The sequence below is a fragment of the Cyprinus carpio genome, chromosome A7 (genome assembly GCF_018340385.1).
Source record: "Cyprinus carpio isolate SPL01 chromosome A7, ASM1834038v1, whole genome shotgun sequence".
NCBI classification, from domain to species: Eukaryota; Metazoa; Chordata; class Actinopteri; order Cypriniformes; family Cyprinidae; genus Cyprinus; species Cyprinus carpio.
In genome coordinates, this window is record NC_056578.1 from 20781216 (window position 1) to 20799214 (window position 17999).

General features: G+C 37.4%; 1 long non-coding RNA gene across 2 annotated transcripts in view; it reads left to right on the forward strand.

Moving 5' to 3' along the window:
- LOC122145641 overlaps nucleotides 1–17999 on the forward strand; it is a 107322-nt gene that overhangs the window by 64617 nt on the left and 24706 nt on the right. For both annotated transcript variants that reach the window (XR_006160452.1, XR_006160453.1), the window contains exon 3: nucleotides 11942–12068. This is a non-coding gene — a long non-coding RNA (uncharacterized LOC122145641). The remainder of the gene's footprint in view (nucleotides 1–11941; nucleotides 12069–17999) is intronic.

The window sequence follows — 17999 nt, forward strand, 5'->3', positions numbered from 1 at the left end:
AGTGTGAGCAGGGCGCAGGGGTCAGGTAGCTCAGCGCCATGATAACCCCTCATAAGAGCCGCAGCACGGCTGACACTCACCATATGGCCCTCTGACCCTGTCTCCTTGGGAACAGGACATGGCACAGGAAGGAGAACACTGCTGGAGAGATTTGTACTCAGTGGAGAGGAATGGAAAAGATATGAATGGAAAACTTAGAAAAACTGGGAACATGATGATAAGCACTTTCGGAAAGCAATGTGGATTGTGTTAAAGTAGTTCACAGCTGAAACGCTTGTTGATTGACGATAAGGACTTTAAACAAGGATAATCAAGGCTGCTGTTTGCAAATGCATGGAGCTGATGATGTTCATTGTGGGAATTAGTCTTTTATCTTTGAACCTGTGATCAATAGACACACACGTGCACAAATGTTCACGCATGCAGACTATCTGGACGGTTCCCTGGGGTTGAGGGCGTGAGGAGGGGAATGTGCAGTCTGGCCTTATTAGAATGCTCCATGTGTGATGAGAAGAGAGGAGCAGCAGCTTTCCCAATGCAGACCCCACGTCACATGCAGGCAGCAGCACTAGACAGGGGCCACTGCCCCCTAACCCCCCTTTCCTCATGGGAGATAGTCCAGGTCTGCTCTCTGTCATGGTGTCTTCTACACCACACCCCAGGGGGCCACACGGTGTGGGAACTCAGTGTTTTAAACCCCATCGTTCTGTGAGGGAAATGGAGAGAGGAGAGAGTGATATTTTCCCTGAATCAGAGACTCTTTCCCTTTGTCAGTTTGCCATTGTCTGTCTCAGCCTCCTCCGGTATGCTCCTCCTTTCCCTCTTTCCTTTAGATCAATAGTGTTAATTGGTCTGCTCTGTCAGTCCTGCATTGATTGTGACCACTAATAAAAGAGATATTGATTGGCAGTTTGTTTAACATTGGCCTGCGCACTGCACACTGCCCTTTAATGCTATTCCTACAGCAACCTTTTCCTGTTTCCAGCACTTCTTAACGTCATAAATTATGCTGGTCGATTAGGGATATTTTTCCTTTGTTTTTTTTTTTTTTTTTTTTTTTTTTTTTTAAAACTTGGATGACAGCCTAATTTTTTATGAGGATTTTTTTTTCTAAAATATTTATTTTATAATTTTATAAAGTGTATTTTAAACTGTAAAAATGCTATGGTGTTTTGTTTTTGGTGTTTGGTAAAAAATGACCATGATTTTAACGGTAAAAAACTGAAAACAGTACAAACTGTGCTACAGTACAAACCTGTTAAATGGTTAACAGTAAGTTCCTGTAAAATTTACAGGGAAAAAACGTAAACTGACGTTCCCAGAATTCTCTGCGTTGTATTTCAAATTTTGTTTGAAATTGAATTTTTTTTTTTTCTTTGGAATAACTATGTTTCTTTTTCCTCTATGTTTATTAGGGTTGCATGTTATATAATGTTGTTAAATTAATGTTTATTGCATATTTTAGTTTAATGAGTCTCACCATGATGGTGTTTAGTGCTTGTGTGAATGACACTGTGCACTTTCTATATATGTTATTATTTAAAAGCTGCTTGTGATGGGCTTTGGTTCATCACGTGACTTTCTCCTCACCACCTGCATTTGGTGGTATTTAGTGTTTTATATTGTTTAAAACATCAGTTTTTTTTAATTGAGGAGGTTGGTATATTAACATTATATCAGTTAATGAAATTATGGTATTTAACTGTAAATTTAAGTTAAAACCGTAAAACCTAAAATGTTGTTACTGTATTTTTTTATGGTAGAATTCCGACAACCACAGCTGCTGTTTTTTTACTGTAAATTTTACGGATTTTTTTTTTTACAGTGTAGAAGTATTTCCATGTTTTATGGACATTGATGATTAGCTCTGATTCATTATGTGCCTTATTGTACCATCTATTTTGGTGATTTTCACTACATTTTACAAGGCAAAATGTTTTTATAAAAAAGTGATATTATTAAATATACGGTTATAAGCTGCAAAATAGACAGGCACCAATATGCCTTTCTGTAATATCTGAAACAATGTCATCATTTTAATTTATTTTATAGTGTACTTGTATTGTACAGTATGTGTTAGTTTGCTCTTCGGGTTTTTTTTACGGATCGTACTAACACTAATTTATACTCCATGAGGGCATGGTGAAAGTGAAAGTCCTCTGTGTGTCCCCTGAGTCTGTGTGAGGACTTCAGAAACAGTCTTAAGTACTGTACTTCATAGATTTAATTATCTCCATTAACTATTCAGTGATCAATAGAGTTAGTTTTATCCAATCGATAGGTGCCCAACCACCAGAAGGACAATGTGCATAAGTTAATATTTGCATTTGAAAGTGGCTGATGTCACATTCCCCATTGGAAATCCATAGCGTTTTGTGCAGCTGTATCTTATGTGTCTGTGTTTATGGCTGGCCATTATTGATTCAGCCCGCTGTATTTACTGCCGGGACGGTGTCGAAGGTTTTAATTGTCAGAATGTTTTAGACCCATCACACAGTCTCTGCTCCTCTTACCTCACTCCTCACAACTCTGTCATCTACATCCTCTCGCTTTCCCTCACTTCTGCCTTACTTCATAATTTTCTCTCTTTTTCTGTATATTTCATCCTGTCTGTTCTTATTTCCTTTTTTTGTTTTAGTCCCTGTGGTATGGGAAAACTGATTTCTACACAAAATCTCTCTTAATTTGCTTACTCTCTCTCTCTCTCACTCTCTCTCCCTGTGTGTGTGTGTGTGTGTGTGGAAGAAAATCATTGAGTTTTATTTAAATGGATACCTCTACGAACCCCAGGGAACAGCTCCAGTCACTTCTAAGTGTGTGCAGCTGCTTATTGAGGCCTGTTCCCAATGGATTTCTGTTGGTTTACTAACTCATTTTCTGATGTAATGTTTTTTTCTCCTGATCTCTCAGACCGGCAGCCCTTCACATTTGACATTTCAACATATGTTCAGGCAAAGCTTTTGCTTTGATTTCATAGCCATACCTCTATTTTGATATTTATACATTCAGTGGAAATTTTCAAATGATTGGAGTTAATCAATGTATTTACATTTAGTTAACATTTCTTGTTTTATCCAATTTTAAAATATAATTTAATATTAGTATTTTACATTTAAAAGATTTGGTTCTATAATATTTAATCCAATCAACCTGATTGCAAAGGTTGCAATTAAAATAATTTTTAAAAGTCAGATCATGTAGAAATAGATCTTTTGTTTTTCAGGGCGATGTAGTACTTAAAGTAATAATTGTGGATGAAGCATTGTTATAATTGATGTGTAGGTAAAATATTGATGTGTAGGTAATAGATTATATGATGTCATATATTGTCTTATTGAGTAATTACAGTTTATGATGGTGGCATCAAAATGTATCGATCAGAAATGAAGTTAAATGATCCTCCACTGTAATTTTCTAAATTGTGTGTAATGATTGTGTTTGGCTTAGTCCAAAACTGAAGCAGCTATTGATTGTCAAATTGGTATTGACATTTTTGCGGAAATGCTATGGTGACAATCTCTCACAGCCCCTTCAACTCAGCGTTTTGAAACACATAATATTGGAAAATGTTTTCACACACTAACATCTCCCTGAACTACTCTTATAATGGCATATATATATTTGTGTTGGTCAGACAGATTCTCAGATATGGTTATGTTGCTGGAATAACATTAGTTGGAGTGGCTAAAGACACTTTGAAAAGTGAGTCTAGTTTAAATTGCTCCCTGCTGTGTTTTTAATCTGCTAAAAATCAATAGAGCTTTTACTGTCATTCTGAATGGGAGGCAATGTGTATTGATGTCCAGATGTCATTCGGAAAGGATTCAAAGCCTCTGTTCCTCCTTCTCTCACAGGGGATGGTGTGAAATATCTCTTCATCCTGTTGTTTATTTTTTAGAGAGTTAGTAAAGCTTTCTGCTGTTGGGCCTTGATAGCATCTCTTTAACGTGCTTGGTTTACACAACAGCACTTATTTTAAAGCCTTTTATTGATGTCCGTCTCAAAGAGAGCTATTTAAACGAATGCAGTCTTAATGGGTTATCACTGTAAGCTCTTACACGTAACTTGGCTCGCATAGGATGGAGGCAATTTATCTGGCAATTCAATCAGAGGAGAGTAAGTTTTACATGATTTAATAAGTCTTTCCTGCTGGCAAGTCTCTCCAAAGGAACGGTAAGGGAGAAAGACATGGGAAGGAGACAGAGGAGAAGGAAGAAGGGAAGAGGGATGAATAAATGAAAGTGAAAATAGAGTGTGTTTAGTGGAGTTGTTCAAGTATGGTAACCCATACTCGAAATTGGTGCTCTGCATTTAACCCATCCAAGTGCACACACACAGCAGTGAGAAGTGAACACACCATGAACACACACCCGGAGCAGTGGGCAGCTATATCCAGCGCCCGGGGAGCAACTGGGGGTTCAGTGCCTTGCTCAAGGGCACTTCAGGCATGGGTATTGAGGGTGGAAGAGAGCGCTGTTCATTCACTCCCCACCTACAACTCCTGCCAGCACCGAGACTCGAACCTGCGACCTTCTGGTTACAAGTACAAGTCTCTAACCATTAGGCCACAGCTGCCCCCTAATGGAGTAAGGACAGAAGAGGATCAGTTAACAAGAAATAACCACATTAGCATAAGCAACACAAATATAGAAACTTACATGCACTTTTGTTTGATCAAGTTTGATTTCAGTCTAAAGCAATAATTAGACTTTGTGATGAAAATCAAGTTTTTAACATTGTTTACATGTCTGGTGTTTTTAATATGCAAGCAAATTCATCAGTCAACACCACTCCTGAGCATATTGTCTATTAAACTGCAGCGTTAACAAAGACAATCTCAAAAATGTGGTTTAAAATCGCCTTTCCTACCGTCACAAACATGTAACCAATCCCGTCAACTTGTGGGGCGGGGCTGGTCATAGGTTTCTATTTACAACCTGTTTTTGCAGCAGTGAGTAATGTAGCCAGTCACTGACATATCTGTTGATTTCATGAACGCAGTGGCCAATCAGAGGTGTTGAAGTTAGTCAGAAAAAAAGCTGGAGTTTTGTTCAGTCCTGAGTTATACAAGTTCACAGATCCTCTCATTAGAACAAACACAGTGTAGATGTGATGTAAGCAAGAGATTAATTGTGCAGTGTAGAGCTTCATTTACTACAACAAAACTTTGTGAGATTGTAATGAACTAAAATGAGACAGCTTTTTAGTGATTATAAGGGGAGCGCCCTTTGTGCGTATTCTAGGCTATAGTTCATTGAGAGAATTTGAATAAATGCACTCACTGATTCACTTTCAGATACGCATGTATCCAGTATTCTCACTTGCTTTTGTGTAGATTTTATTGATTAAGATATCCGAGTGAAAGTGAAGCAGGTCCAAGCTGGTTTGATTAGGTGAGAAGGGGCGGGGACTAATTAGCATTTCCATGTTTCTTCGTATACTAAATTAGGTATTTTAAAAGAAATTATTTTCATGGGATAAAAACATTTAAATATGCCATTTGATTATCAAAGATTTTAAAATGTCATGTAAATGCTTTAATCTGACATTATACTAGTCTGGTGTTGTGAAGTTGGACTACCAGACCCAGAAAATGATTGGTTGGCTTCCTCCAACATGTTAATCAGACAACAACAGGACAAAATAATGATTGCTTAAAAATACAGAGATAAGGTTTATACTGGAATAAAAAATAAATTAATTAATAAATAAAATGGTGGAGAAACAATTTTCACTGAGACATATTCAGACATGTTATTTCAAAAATAATTACAAAGAAACAAAGTAACACTTTTAATTAAATGACAAATGTTAAAGTAGAAAGACAAAATAGTACTTTCATAGTATTTTTGTCAAATATACTCTAATAATCTTTGTTTTATTTACAACCTTGAAAAAATATTTGATCCTACAAATATTCAATTATGCATTGTGTCATAGTTTTATACAGAGATTAAGACTACATCTTTGCAAAAATTCTGCTGTAAATCGATCATTACTGTAAATATGTTAAATAAGGAATATTAATTGGAAGCGGAAAGCTGGGAAGAGTAAGTATGAAAGGCAGAGAAACAAGGATGATGTGAAGATATACAGACATAGATATACATAAACTTCCACTTCTCTCATTTTTGACTCTTCCAGAGCACAGAGCATAATTGCATGGCTGGTTGGTACTTGGAGGCCTACAAAACAGTAGCTAAGTCTGCCTGGATGGGCTTGGCCTGTGGGACTCTGCTGGTGGCCCTCCATCTCTCTCTCTACTCTACTGAACCTGCTGCCTTTGTCATTATTTATTTAGCCCTTAAGTGTTTAAAACGGAAAGGTCTGGGGGGACCAGGAATAGCTGATGATAATATTCCCAGATACACTGCAGGGCAAGAGGGAATCATTTATTTTCCGTTCTTACTTGAATCTCAACAAAATAACCAATGTGAATGAAGCATGGATATAGATATAATAATGCTGTGTATAAATTTAGCAATGTGTCATACAGAAACTAATATGACAGGAGGACGAGATGAGGGGTCGAGAGAGTATCATATTGTCTGAGTGTCTGTGTAATGGGAGATCCACATGAATAACTGATCTTTGAGTGGAGGGTCCCCAAAGGGGCATCACTGGCCTGAAGCGATTGGCCTTTGAGATAACATCGTCATCAGACACCCTCAGGTCAAAGTTGACCCCAGGGACCAGGGGATAGGCCGCTGCTTTTGTTAACCAGTTTGAGTTTGGATGTCTAAGAAAGGTCTTATCAATCTTGTCAGAGCTGTGCAATGATTTATTGTCTGTTTATGTTGGAGCATCTAAGATCTAAGATCATTACTCTTTTACTAGCTCTGTGTTGTCAGTTATTGAAATTTGCTATCAAAAGTGTCATACCTTTAGCATTTTGATAACATCTTACAATAAGGTTCAATTGGTAAATATAAGTTAATGCAATAGGTATTAAGATCTAACAATAAACTACACTTTTTATAGTATTTATTAGATCATTCTAAATATGACATTTTTCATTGTTTTAATGTTTTTTTTCCCCTACTATTTTAATGTTAATTTACACAAGTTAAATGTTAGAAATGTATTAATGTATAATATATACAGGAATTAACATAAAGAAGATTAGTAAATGCTGCAAAATGGACACTGTTAGTTCAGCAATTATTCATAATGCAACTAATTAACAAATTGTACCTTATTATTAAGTGTTGCTAATATTTTGCATCCTGTAAGATTTTGGACTGTCACTACATACACACTACCATTTAAATATTTTGGGTTGGTAAGATTTTTTAAAGGATTAGTTCACTTCCAGAATAAAAATTTCCTGATAATTTACTCACCCCCATGACATCCAAGATGTTCATTTCTTTCTGTCTTTAGGTTTTTGAGGAAAACATTCCAGGATTTTTCTCCATATAATGGATTTTAATTGTAGCCAACGGGTTGAAGGTCCAAACTGCAGTGTCAATGCAGCTTCAAAGTGCTTTACATGATCCCAGCCAAGGAATAAGGGTCTTATCTAGACGCTATCTACTTTTCTTAAAAAAATAACGAAATGCACTTCTTGCACCAGCTCTGAGATTCGCAGCGACAAATTCACACATGACATAATCACGTTGGAAAGTTCGCATGCGGTTAGCTCTCCGTCTGTGTACTCTGGTTCAAAAGGTAGGATAGGGTAAAAACTCATTTTCTCCTCCAACTTCAAAATTGTCTGACATTGTTGTTTTACCTTTTTTTTAGTAAAGGGCACTTGACTTTCTTTGCACATTCCTTTGTAAACACTGGGTCGGTACTTCCTCCTATATCACACGTGACCTTTCCAACGTGACTACATAAAGACCCCGATATACTTCAAATAATATCGAACAATGAACTGATATGACATAATTTTTAACAAAATCAGGCCAAAATGAAATTCGTTTTGAGTTTCTTTCGGCAGTTCGAAACAGCTGACCAAAGCGAGCTTTCTGGGGGAGTTCGTTTTGGCTCCTAAACACCTTTGAGCTTCCACTGGTCCATGGCGGTTACGCAATCGGTGGGTGTGTTCTGAAACTCCACCTTCTTTGACATGCGATTATTTTTTTTCACCAGAGGTCAGGCAAGAGAACAACATCTCCTAGTCACTAGCAACATAAATACAGTGTGTCAAATAGCTGAGCTGGCACAAATATATCCGCACCTGTACGATCGCTCGCGGACAGACTTTAAAGATTCAGAGAAAGCATTTAATTCCTAGAAAGAAATTGCAAGGAAGCTTGGTGTCGACGACCCGGAGTTATGCAAAAAGTGACGCAGAGAAACATCCGAGACAAGTTTTCCAAAGCCATGAAAAGAGTGAAAGGAAAGAGTAAAGATGTAAGGTAGCAAGTACCAGATACATGTGTTTCAAAGAAATGTTACACCATACTGCTGCTGCTGCTATTGTTGTTCTTTCAATAAGCAAATTTAAAGGGTATAGCCTACAATAAATGAAATGCCAAACGAGCATACAATAATAAACCTTTGTTTTTATCAAAAGTAAATCATGACACCACATAAAATATAAAAAGCTATAGCAATTTATCCAGTTTAATAAAATAAATGAACACTAATAAAATAAAGTAACAAACTGACTACAATATTTTTTTCCACATCATGGTAAAGTTTTCAGACTTTGAGTCATTCACATTTCCCATAAAGGACTGATTATGGAAATAGAATGGTTCGTTTGTATTGCAAACATGATGCTTGACTCTGAACTGCTGCTAATCATTATTCTTTTGTCTATAATATTCTGACCATTGGGGCCCATCTCACACCTAGAGTGCCTACACTTCATCATTTCATTGTTGTTGTGTTTAGGGGATACACACGAGTGTCGCGACACATGTTTACATTAATCCACATCCAGCCTCCAGCAGCACGGTGGTGTCGGAATGTTTGAAAACAGTATACCATCGCTCAGCCTTTTCAAACTTCTTTTTGCCCCCAAACGAAGAACGAAAACTAACTTCGTCTGAAGTGTACCGGGCCTTAAAGCCTTAATGCCTAACTAAACACAAAACAAGCATTTGTGGTTAGAAAGTATATACATTTAAATAATTTATTTGATGCTTTTATTTGATCAACAATACAGTAAACATCACTATTGTGCAATATTATTGCAATTTAAAATAACTGTTTTATATTTTAGTATTTTTATATGTACTGTTAATGATATAATTAATAATGTCATTTATTTCTGTGATGGCAGTGTTGAATTTTCAGCAGCCATTACTCCAGTCTTCAGTAACACATAATCCTTCAAAGATATATGCTGATTCGGGGCTTAAAAAACATTTCTTATTATTATCAATGCTGAAGACAGTTGTGCTGATCAATGTTTTCATTGAAATCATAATACATTTTTTTTTTTTCAAGATTTGGTGATTAATAGAAAGTTCAAAAGAACATAATTTTTTACAAATAAAATTATTTTGTAACATTATAAATGTCTTTACTTTTACTTTTGCTTCATTTGCTGAATAGAAACAACATGCACACATGCACAACTTTTGCACAGTAGTGCAGTTATTTTAAACTAAATCATTATTCAAAATAAATGATGTATTTTTGTGGCTATGATTTTAGGATGTTGTGATGTAATACAGGTATAGACAAAATTGCATCAAACATGCATAAACTGCTCTGTTCACACGTAAACTAAACCATTTCAAGGAAGCGCTCTTCAGTATTTTTCAGCATACTCACAAATGGGTCACAGACCTCAGGGATGCTGCTAGTTTCCCCTTTCACACTCTTTTTCAGTCTGATTTTTTTTTTTTTGTCTTTTACTTTATATTGATTTTGTATTGTCCAATTTTGGTTCTCTTTGCCCTCTTTCTCTCATCTCTCTCTCACTTCTCCTCTCAAGTTTACAAAAGCCGGGCCTCAGTTAGAGCATCTGTGAGAATAAAGTGCCCCGTCAGGGAATCACACTCACTCATGAACCACATCAAAAAGATGACACAAACCTGTACTGATCAAAAGAGTTTTGAAGTAGTCTGGCCTTTGTGTGTGCATGGATGCCAACAGAGATTTTGGTGCATTGCCTCCACTCCGATCAGACAGAAATAAAATGTGCTTAACATTGATTTAAATGAATTTTTATTTCCTATTGCTTATGGTTTGGCATGCAAACAGGCCAGTTACAGTACACAAGTCAGTGAAACAATATTAACCACTGAGATCACTCACTTTTTATTGCATTCTAGAGCAGAGCTGACAACGTTGCACTTCCACTTCAGCGTCTCATGAAAGACACATTCAGTCAATAACCTTAAATCTGTGGAGAATTTAGGCTAAAAAAATAAAGGAAGTCAATAAATTGCATTGCAGATGGGATATTTAGATTAAACTGTACTTAATGCAATTTCTACACAATACAGTGTTGTGGAGCCCCTTATGAATTGCCCATTTTTCCAGTTCTATATGCTAGGCTAAATGGCTTCTGTCATATCCTGCTAAGCCTAACCTGGTAAAGGTTATTAATGGGAGCAATAAAGGGCAAATTATGCTCTGAAAGCAATGAAAAAATAAATATCTCGAGTCATAATGTGCATTTGTTTGTTTACCTTTAGTGGTTATTGCTTGTGCTTTGCGCTACTGGTAACTTTCTGAGATGTGACAGCAATGTTGTTTTACTTTTTGAAAGGCAAAAGCTAATTTTCATTATCTTCGCTTACTTTTTACTGGTGGATGTATATTTGTGGACACCAGATGTGATGAGCCAAACATCAGAATTATTTATCTCCTCCATTATATCTCCTCCATTATATCCTTTCATTCCATCCTTAGTTTTTTGTAAACTAACACTTCAAACTTCCCATCTGTCACACACACACACACACACACACACACACACACACACACACACACACACACACACACACACACATCCATGCAGTACAGTATATACTCTGGTCTTTAATCACATCCTCCCTCTCTCTTCTAGTGAATGAACCTTATCAACAGCCATTCTCCGGGGCAGACACAGACACAGCAGTGTGTGTTATTGATTCCCCTCCTTCTCCATAATGAACTACTCAGCACAGCTTTATCACAGGGCCTGTTCCGCCATTGGCTGGTGGTAATATGAAATTAGGCAGCATGCAACCAGCCTGTCAGTATCGATTTCCCCACCCAGATTACTTGTTACAAAAGAATAGAGCTGTCTGTGGCATAATTGAACAAGTTAACTTCGTGTCTCATAAAATGTAAGCCAGCATTGATTCACAGGGACCTGGTTTTCACACAGGATAAAAAGAAAACGGCTCTGTGTTTTATCTTGATGAGATGTTCATGGAATGTGTTTTCTTTTTCTCTGTCTTATGTTCCTTGATTCTGGCTTTCTGTGTTTTTCTTGCTGAGTTGCAAAAAACGTAAATGGGATTTTATTTGGTGCTGTAGGTCTTCTTTCGGCTTTCTATCTATCTATCTATCTATCTATCTATCTATCTATCTATCTATCTATCTATCTATCTATCTATCTATCTGTCTATCTGTCTGTCTGTCTGTCTGTCTGTCTGTCTGTCTCTATCTAATCTTTATTTCTATATGAAGAGTTCAGATGCAAAACCCTCTAAAAGCCATCTGAAGTTTTCTTCTGAAATCAGCATTTTTATCAAGCTCCTGTGTTTATATTAAGTTATTTCACTTTAATGGCAATGATAAGAAACTATTCAATGACATTAAAGTGAATTTACTGAACATAAACACAGCAGCCGAATAAAAATGCTAATTTTAAAGGAAATTTTCAAATGGCTTTTAGAGGGTTTTGCATCTGAACTCTTCATATATATCTACCTAATCTTCTAATTAAAAAAGAGTCTTATTAATTTCTTTGAATTTCAGTTCATTTTCATTCCACTTCCTTACATTGAAATTTAAATTGTTGATCTGCATTTTGTTTACCCAGTTGAAAATCAATTCAATTTGGAATGGTCGCACAACCCTGATTTGAAGAAGAGCAATGGAAGGAAGGTGTGGAAACTGAAACAGAGGGAGAGAGAGAGAGCTGCAGCCCATAAAGCAGCTCTAAGCAGGTGAAGACTTTTTCCACACTGTTACTCCTGCTAATTACAGAATGGAACCCACTCAAAGGGAAAATGCAGTCTATCTGAACAAGCACTCCAGAATCAGCACTTCAGGCCTCACACTAAACCACTTCTTTTTGTACAGGGTGGGGGGGTCAGCGGGCAGGTTGGGAGGGGGGGATGTAAATTGTTTGATGAGCGTATGTAGCTCTTGTCGCTAGTCCAGATGCAGGCTAGATACAGTGTTTTCCCTCAGCGGGGTTAAGGGTTAATGAAACGCTCCCTCGCTACCTTGATTCTACTCTTCTCCTCCCGGCACAGTGATAAGTAGCTAACCAACGGTGCCTGTAATTACAATCTTACAGAAACTGGCCAGATCTGTATATAAATCTCACCATCCAATTACAATGTGTAATAACTTTGCACTCAAGCTGGTAATGAGCTCTAATACTGCAGCATGTGATAATCCCCTCTGGATGCTGGCTTGATCAGATGTTGGCTTTGTAATTAGACTGGCAGAAAATCATTATTTCGTGTTCAAGAAAAAAATGAGGTTGGTGGGAAGTTAATTTTGCTAGTGTTCTCTGAAGCGTAGACAAGAATTTAATGATTTAATCATGATTGTTAGCTATTTTGCAATCAATTTGTAATGATTGTGTCAAAACAGAGGGCTTTGCAGGGAGAAAGACCTGGAAAGTGTCGCTGATATTGCATGTTAGTGTGGGGGTAAGTGTGTGTGATCATGCCAGTCATAAATAAATGAGGCTTTCTGTGATTTTTACATAATACAGAAAATTGTGTGAGGGAGTGGCATGACAAACAGCCAAGTATGGTGACCCATACTCAGAATTCGTGCTCTGCATTTAACCCATCCAAAGTGCACACACACAGCAGTGAACACACACACAGCAGTGAACACGAACACACACACACACACACACACACACACACACCCGGAGCAGTGGGCAGCCATTTATGCTACATCGCCCGGGGAGCAGTTGGGGGTTCAGTGCCTTGCTCAAGGGCACCTCAGTCATGGTATTGCCGGCCCGAGACTCGAACCCACAACCTTAGGGTTAGGAGTCAAACTCTTTAACCATTAGGCCACAACTTCCCCTGTTGTTAGTAAATACATATTTGATCTTTAGAATTTTAAATGAATTTGAATTGTTAAAAACCAGTGAAATAAAAATTAAGGGGAAAAAAATCTATGTAAATAATCTTAAAAAATGAATAAAAATAAAATAAATAAATTACATTGCTTTCCAACATACAGTAAAACACATTGAAAATGCCTCTTATTGCATTTATAACCAATATTATTTAAGCTGATCTGTAATTTTCAGACAATACTTTAGCCTGAGATTCTTAGGAGCATGTGATTTCTGTGTTCTTTGAAGCAATGTGACGTGAGCTGCTTGAAAATATCTTCACTCACTCAGTGCTTCTTCTGAGGGGGCTGTGTGCGTGTGTGTGTGTTAGTATGAGATAGCACTAGATTAAACTATCCACTGCTGTTATACTCTTCCCTTATCCTGATAATCTCGGGTGATTTGCACTGAAAAGCTTATTGATGCAGGACTGGCTGCTCTCCTCAGAGGCTCTACTCCATAATTGATACTGTTTTGAAGTTTTCTCCAGAGTCACATATTTTTTCAGCGAGTTGGTGCTTTTTGATCAATTATTATAAAGCGCTATCCTCAAATATTTGAGTGCACCCAAAATGTTATCCTGTCCGTTTAGAGTACTCCATATTCAGAAAAAAACTGTCTGCACTGACCAAACTTTCGTCGAATCACATTTCAGATGGACTGATTTGGTTAAAACACATTTGAATTTGGTTTATATGGCTGTTTATGTCTGTATGTGTGCATTAAATGTTAAAAAAAAACAGATCATAGTGCATCAGTTTTGAGATCAGCTAGCTGCTCCACCTTCTCCCCTGGAGAGACTCTCCTAAGAAAGCAGGAACCAAACAGAGAGTAGAAGCAGGAGGCCCTTGGGTCTTTCCAGTGAACTGAGAGTGATCTAGATCTCAGTGCGCTGCTCCTCTCTTGCTCTTCACATCCCACTGCCCACCTGCTCAATACCCCAGAACAGCTTTCAAGTGTTCTCCGAAAAGAAATTAAAAAAAATAAAAAGAGTTTGTCTTCCTCTCATTTCTCGATAGTTCCATCCCTGCTCTTTTGCTGTCTGTTCTTACTGGAAACACATTCTGGTTGTGACTTTTGAACTATTTAAAGTTCAGCATTAGATTAATCATTAGGCTATAGTAATCTACTCTCATGTCACCTTCAGTTTCTTGTATTTGGCTATTCCAACACAATGAATAAATAATATCTCTGTTAGCTCTGTCAGTCTAGAGACAGAAATTGCTGTGGGCACACGACCTGGCACAGATCTGCTCCTCATAAATCTCTCCAAATCATACCCGCCAGGCACACTGGCATGGGCCCTTACCCAACTTACATGAAATATTACTGTCAACCTATAAAGATAATTAGGCCGGTCTCGTCTTCTCCCCCTTTACAATTAAATATGACCCCCTTGTGTTTTATGAGCTTTTGAATAAACCTCATACCCTCCCAGGACTCTTCAAAGAATATACTAGGGACAGCATTGTGCCAGAGAGAAATTACATTACACAATACAGTAGATGATACAGTATAATGTCTTTTGGGGGCCGTTGTATATGCTTAAATATTGTAGTTAGCAGGAATTCATTATCTGCATCTTTTTGATATGACCGGTTTCACATACATTTGTGTCTAGTAGAAAATCCTTACACAATACACACACATCAATGACAACTCTTACAGCATTTGACCAAGCATGATCTTACAGCAACTCATTTGCCATTACAATACCTATTATATAGACACATCTATTAGTAACGTGATTTGGATTTTCTACTCTGTTTAAGTTTGTGCCATTCGGGGTTTAGAAGGCCTTTGGAAAGCACTGATTCATCTCTGTAGCCCGAGGCCTCTAATACTCCGATTTAGCTCACACATTCTGCTCTCCTCACTCTCACCATGAAATATCAGACTGTCATTTCAGTTTTAGACTCTCTTATCTACTAGCACATTATCAGGGCAGAAGTAGGTCAGGACTCAATTTCCCCTTGATCCCCATTATTTACCCTTGTATAAAACATATGCCCACTCTGCAACGATAGAAAGGCTTATTATAGGCTTGTAAAATGGAGATAAATGTGATGAAATGACTGAATTGGCCCAGTACAATGTGACAGAGCGAACATCAGATACAGTTATAACCGCTTTATCTCACTAGTTTTTCAACAGTTTTCAAAAGGATGTAACTTTTATGTAGTTGACAACAGTGACATGAAGCAATACCAAAGTCACACTATATACAACAGTCTGTTTGTGTGTGGCCAGGGAAGTAAATATGGTTGTTCCCTTGCAGAGAAGTATAAAACAGAACAACATAAGTATGTTGTGGGTTGTCTTGACAGCATCAACAACAGGACCAGGTCTATTTCTGCTCTCAGACATCTTATTTAGTTCAAGCTGCACATTAGTGTTGGGTGTGCACCATTAAATGCTTCCAGTTTGCTGTTTATGATGGTGCAGCCACACATTGGAGTTGCCTTGTCTGAATGTCTCTGGATTTATAAATGTATCCACAATTTTGTGCATTTCTTTGGATTTTCTTTCACTGAATGTCTGACATAGTCTGTACAGTATATGTATGTTGTTGGTGCGATGATATCAGTCCACTTAAACTTCAGTTTGAAGCTTTATTTATCAATCATGCAAGAAGAGAGATAAAAAGAGGTTTAAATAAAGATGAGAATTGAATGAGTGATTTTGAATCAGGATCAGATCAGAAAAAGGACAGAAGAATTAGGAGAGCACGACTGAGACTGAGAGAGAAAGAGAGAGCAGAGGAGAGATCAGTTGAAGGTCAGAAGCAGACAGTCTTCCATTAGCAGAGTCTATGTTTACTCTCTGCTAGACCTCACCAGGGATTTGGTGGCATATGCTTGTGCCCCCGGCATCCCAGAAACGGCCCATTTAGCCAGGCAAAGGCAGGGGGGCAGGCTGGGGCCATGTCCCAGGGCACTGCTCCTGGGCAGCGTCATTTATCTAAAACCCTCCCTCACTGCCAAACACCTAGGAGAGCCTGCAGGATTCCCCTCTGCCCTCTGTTTAAGTACCATTACTGTCTGAATGTGTGTGTTTGCGTGTCATCAGTTTATTTATTCAATCTTTTTGTTTTCTTGTTTTTAAGCAGCATTTGTCTGTTTCCAATTTGTTGCAAATTTATTTTCAATTAGTTTTCCAATGGGAATGACAGAATAATGCAAAACCGATGGACTGGTTTTCAATTAAAAGCAAGTGATGCACATCGCTGGGGGAGAGGGGTACATTTCTCTTGTGGATGTTTGGGTCTGCTTTTCTCATTTCAAAATCATATTGTTGCATAAATAGTTTCCTTTTATGCAAGGACGTGTTCTTGAGACAATTCTTGAAGTTTGTATTTTATGATATGGTCACATTCTTGAGTCTAGAGTCATTCTGTAAATGACTTCTTATGAGTAGAGTGTATCCATCCTTTCATTTATTGGACTATTCATTGTTAGCTTCTGGTCTATCTGAGCCCCTGGAGAACCGTTATGGAGACTGAATGCAGTGAAGACTGGTGCTCAAGACTTCATGACAGCACAACAAGGATTCTCAGATGTTACCCTAGAGGCAAAGCTATATCTGTGTTTACTGTATTTCTGCTGAGGCTGTTAGCTGCAGCAAGGCTGTTTATTGTTACTGTTTGGCCAGTAACGCTGTCACTTTTTATTAAGGCCTTAATGGACATGTTTTGTTGACATGTTTGTTCAGCTGTGCAGCTTTCATAGTCTTTGTTGGCATAGTCTTTGTTGTGTGTGATACATATTTTCCCTTTGTTATCTACTCTTAGATCCAAAAGAAGCTGATACAAATAAACAAGTAAACAATTAATTTGTCACGAGGTGTAACTTAGCGGCTTTACTGTTCACCAAGTAAACATGCCATTTTATCAGATTTTAGTCTGCACTACATATATATATATATATATATATATATATATATATATATATATATATATATATATATATATATATATATATATATATATATACTGTATGATGCTTTAAAGGGGTAGTAATTTGAAAGTTTGCCCTCATGTTGTTCTAAAACTGTATGACTTTCTTTCTTCAGTTGAACATAAAATAATATATTTTGAAGAATACTGGTAAGCACACAGTCGCTGGTCCCCATTGGCTTTCATAGTGTGGATAAAATACTTTGTAAATCAATAGGAACTGTTTGGTTACACATATTCATCAAATTATCTTGTTTTGTGTTCAGCAGAATCACACAACATGGCACAACATGAGGGTGAATAAATTATGACAGACTGTTCATTTTTGGGTAAACTATCCCTTCAAAAATATAGTAGGAATCATTCCAGACTGTATTCTTCTCATTTGTTTGGGCGTTGGCGCATGCACACACATGCACACATGTACACACACACACACACACACACACACACACACACACACACACACACACCCACAAACAAACAGACAAACATGCTCACACACAATGAAAAGTTTTTAATTGAATTCTTTAGTATCATCTATTTCATGGCAGACAGCATCTCTTTTGACATATACAATAAGTCATGCTGCATTATGTCAGTCGAGTATAGTATAAAACACAGTCTTTGGCTGTTTCCATCGATTACATGTGCAATACATCATACTTTTTGTCTTCATTTCAAAGTTGCACCTGTTGTATATCGGGTGAAACTTCCAAAATTTGCTGTAGGTTGTTTGAAATGAACATTTTGACAATGTGTGGCATTACTGTATTTCTGTTTGAATAGTGTAAATGCAATAATTGTGAATTGTCAGGATGATAATGGCTGAGC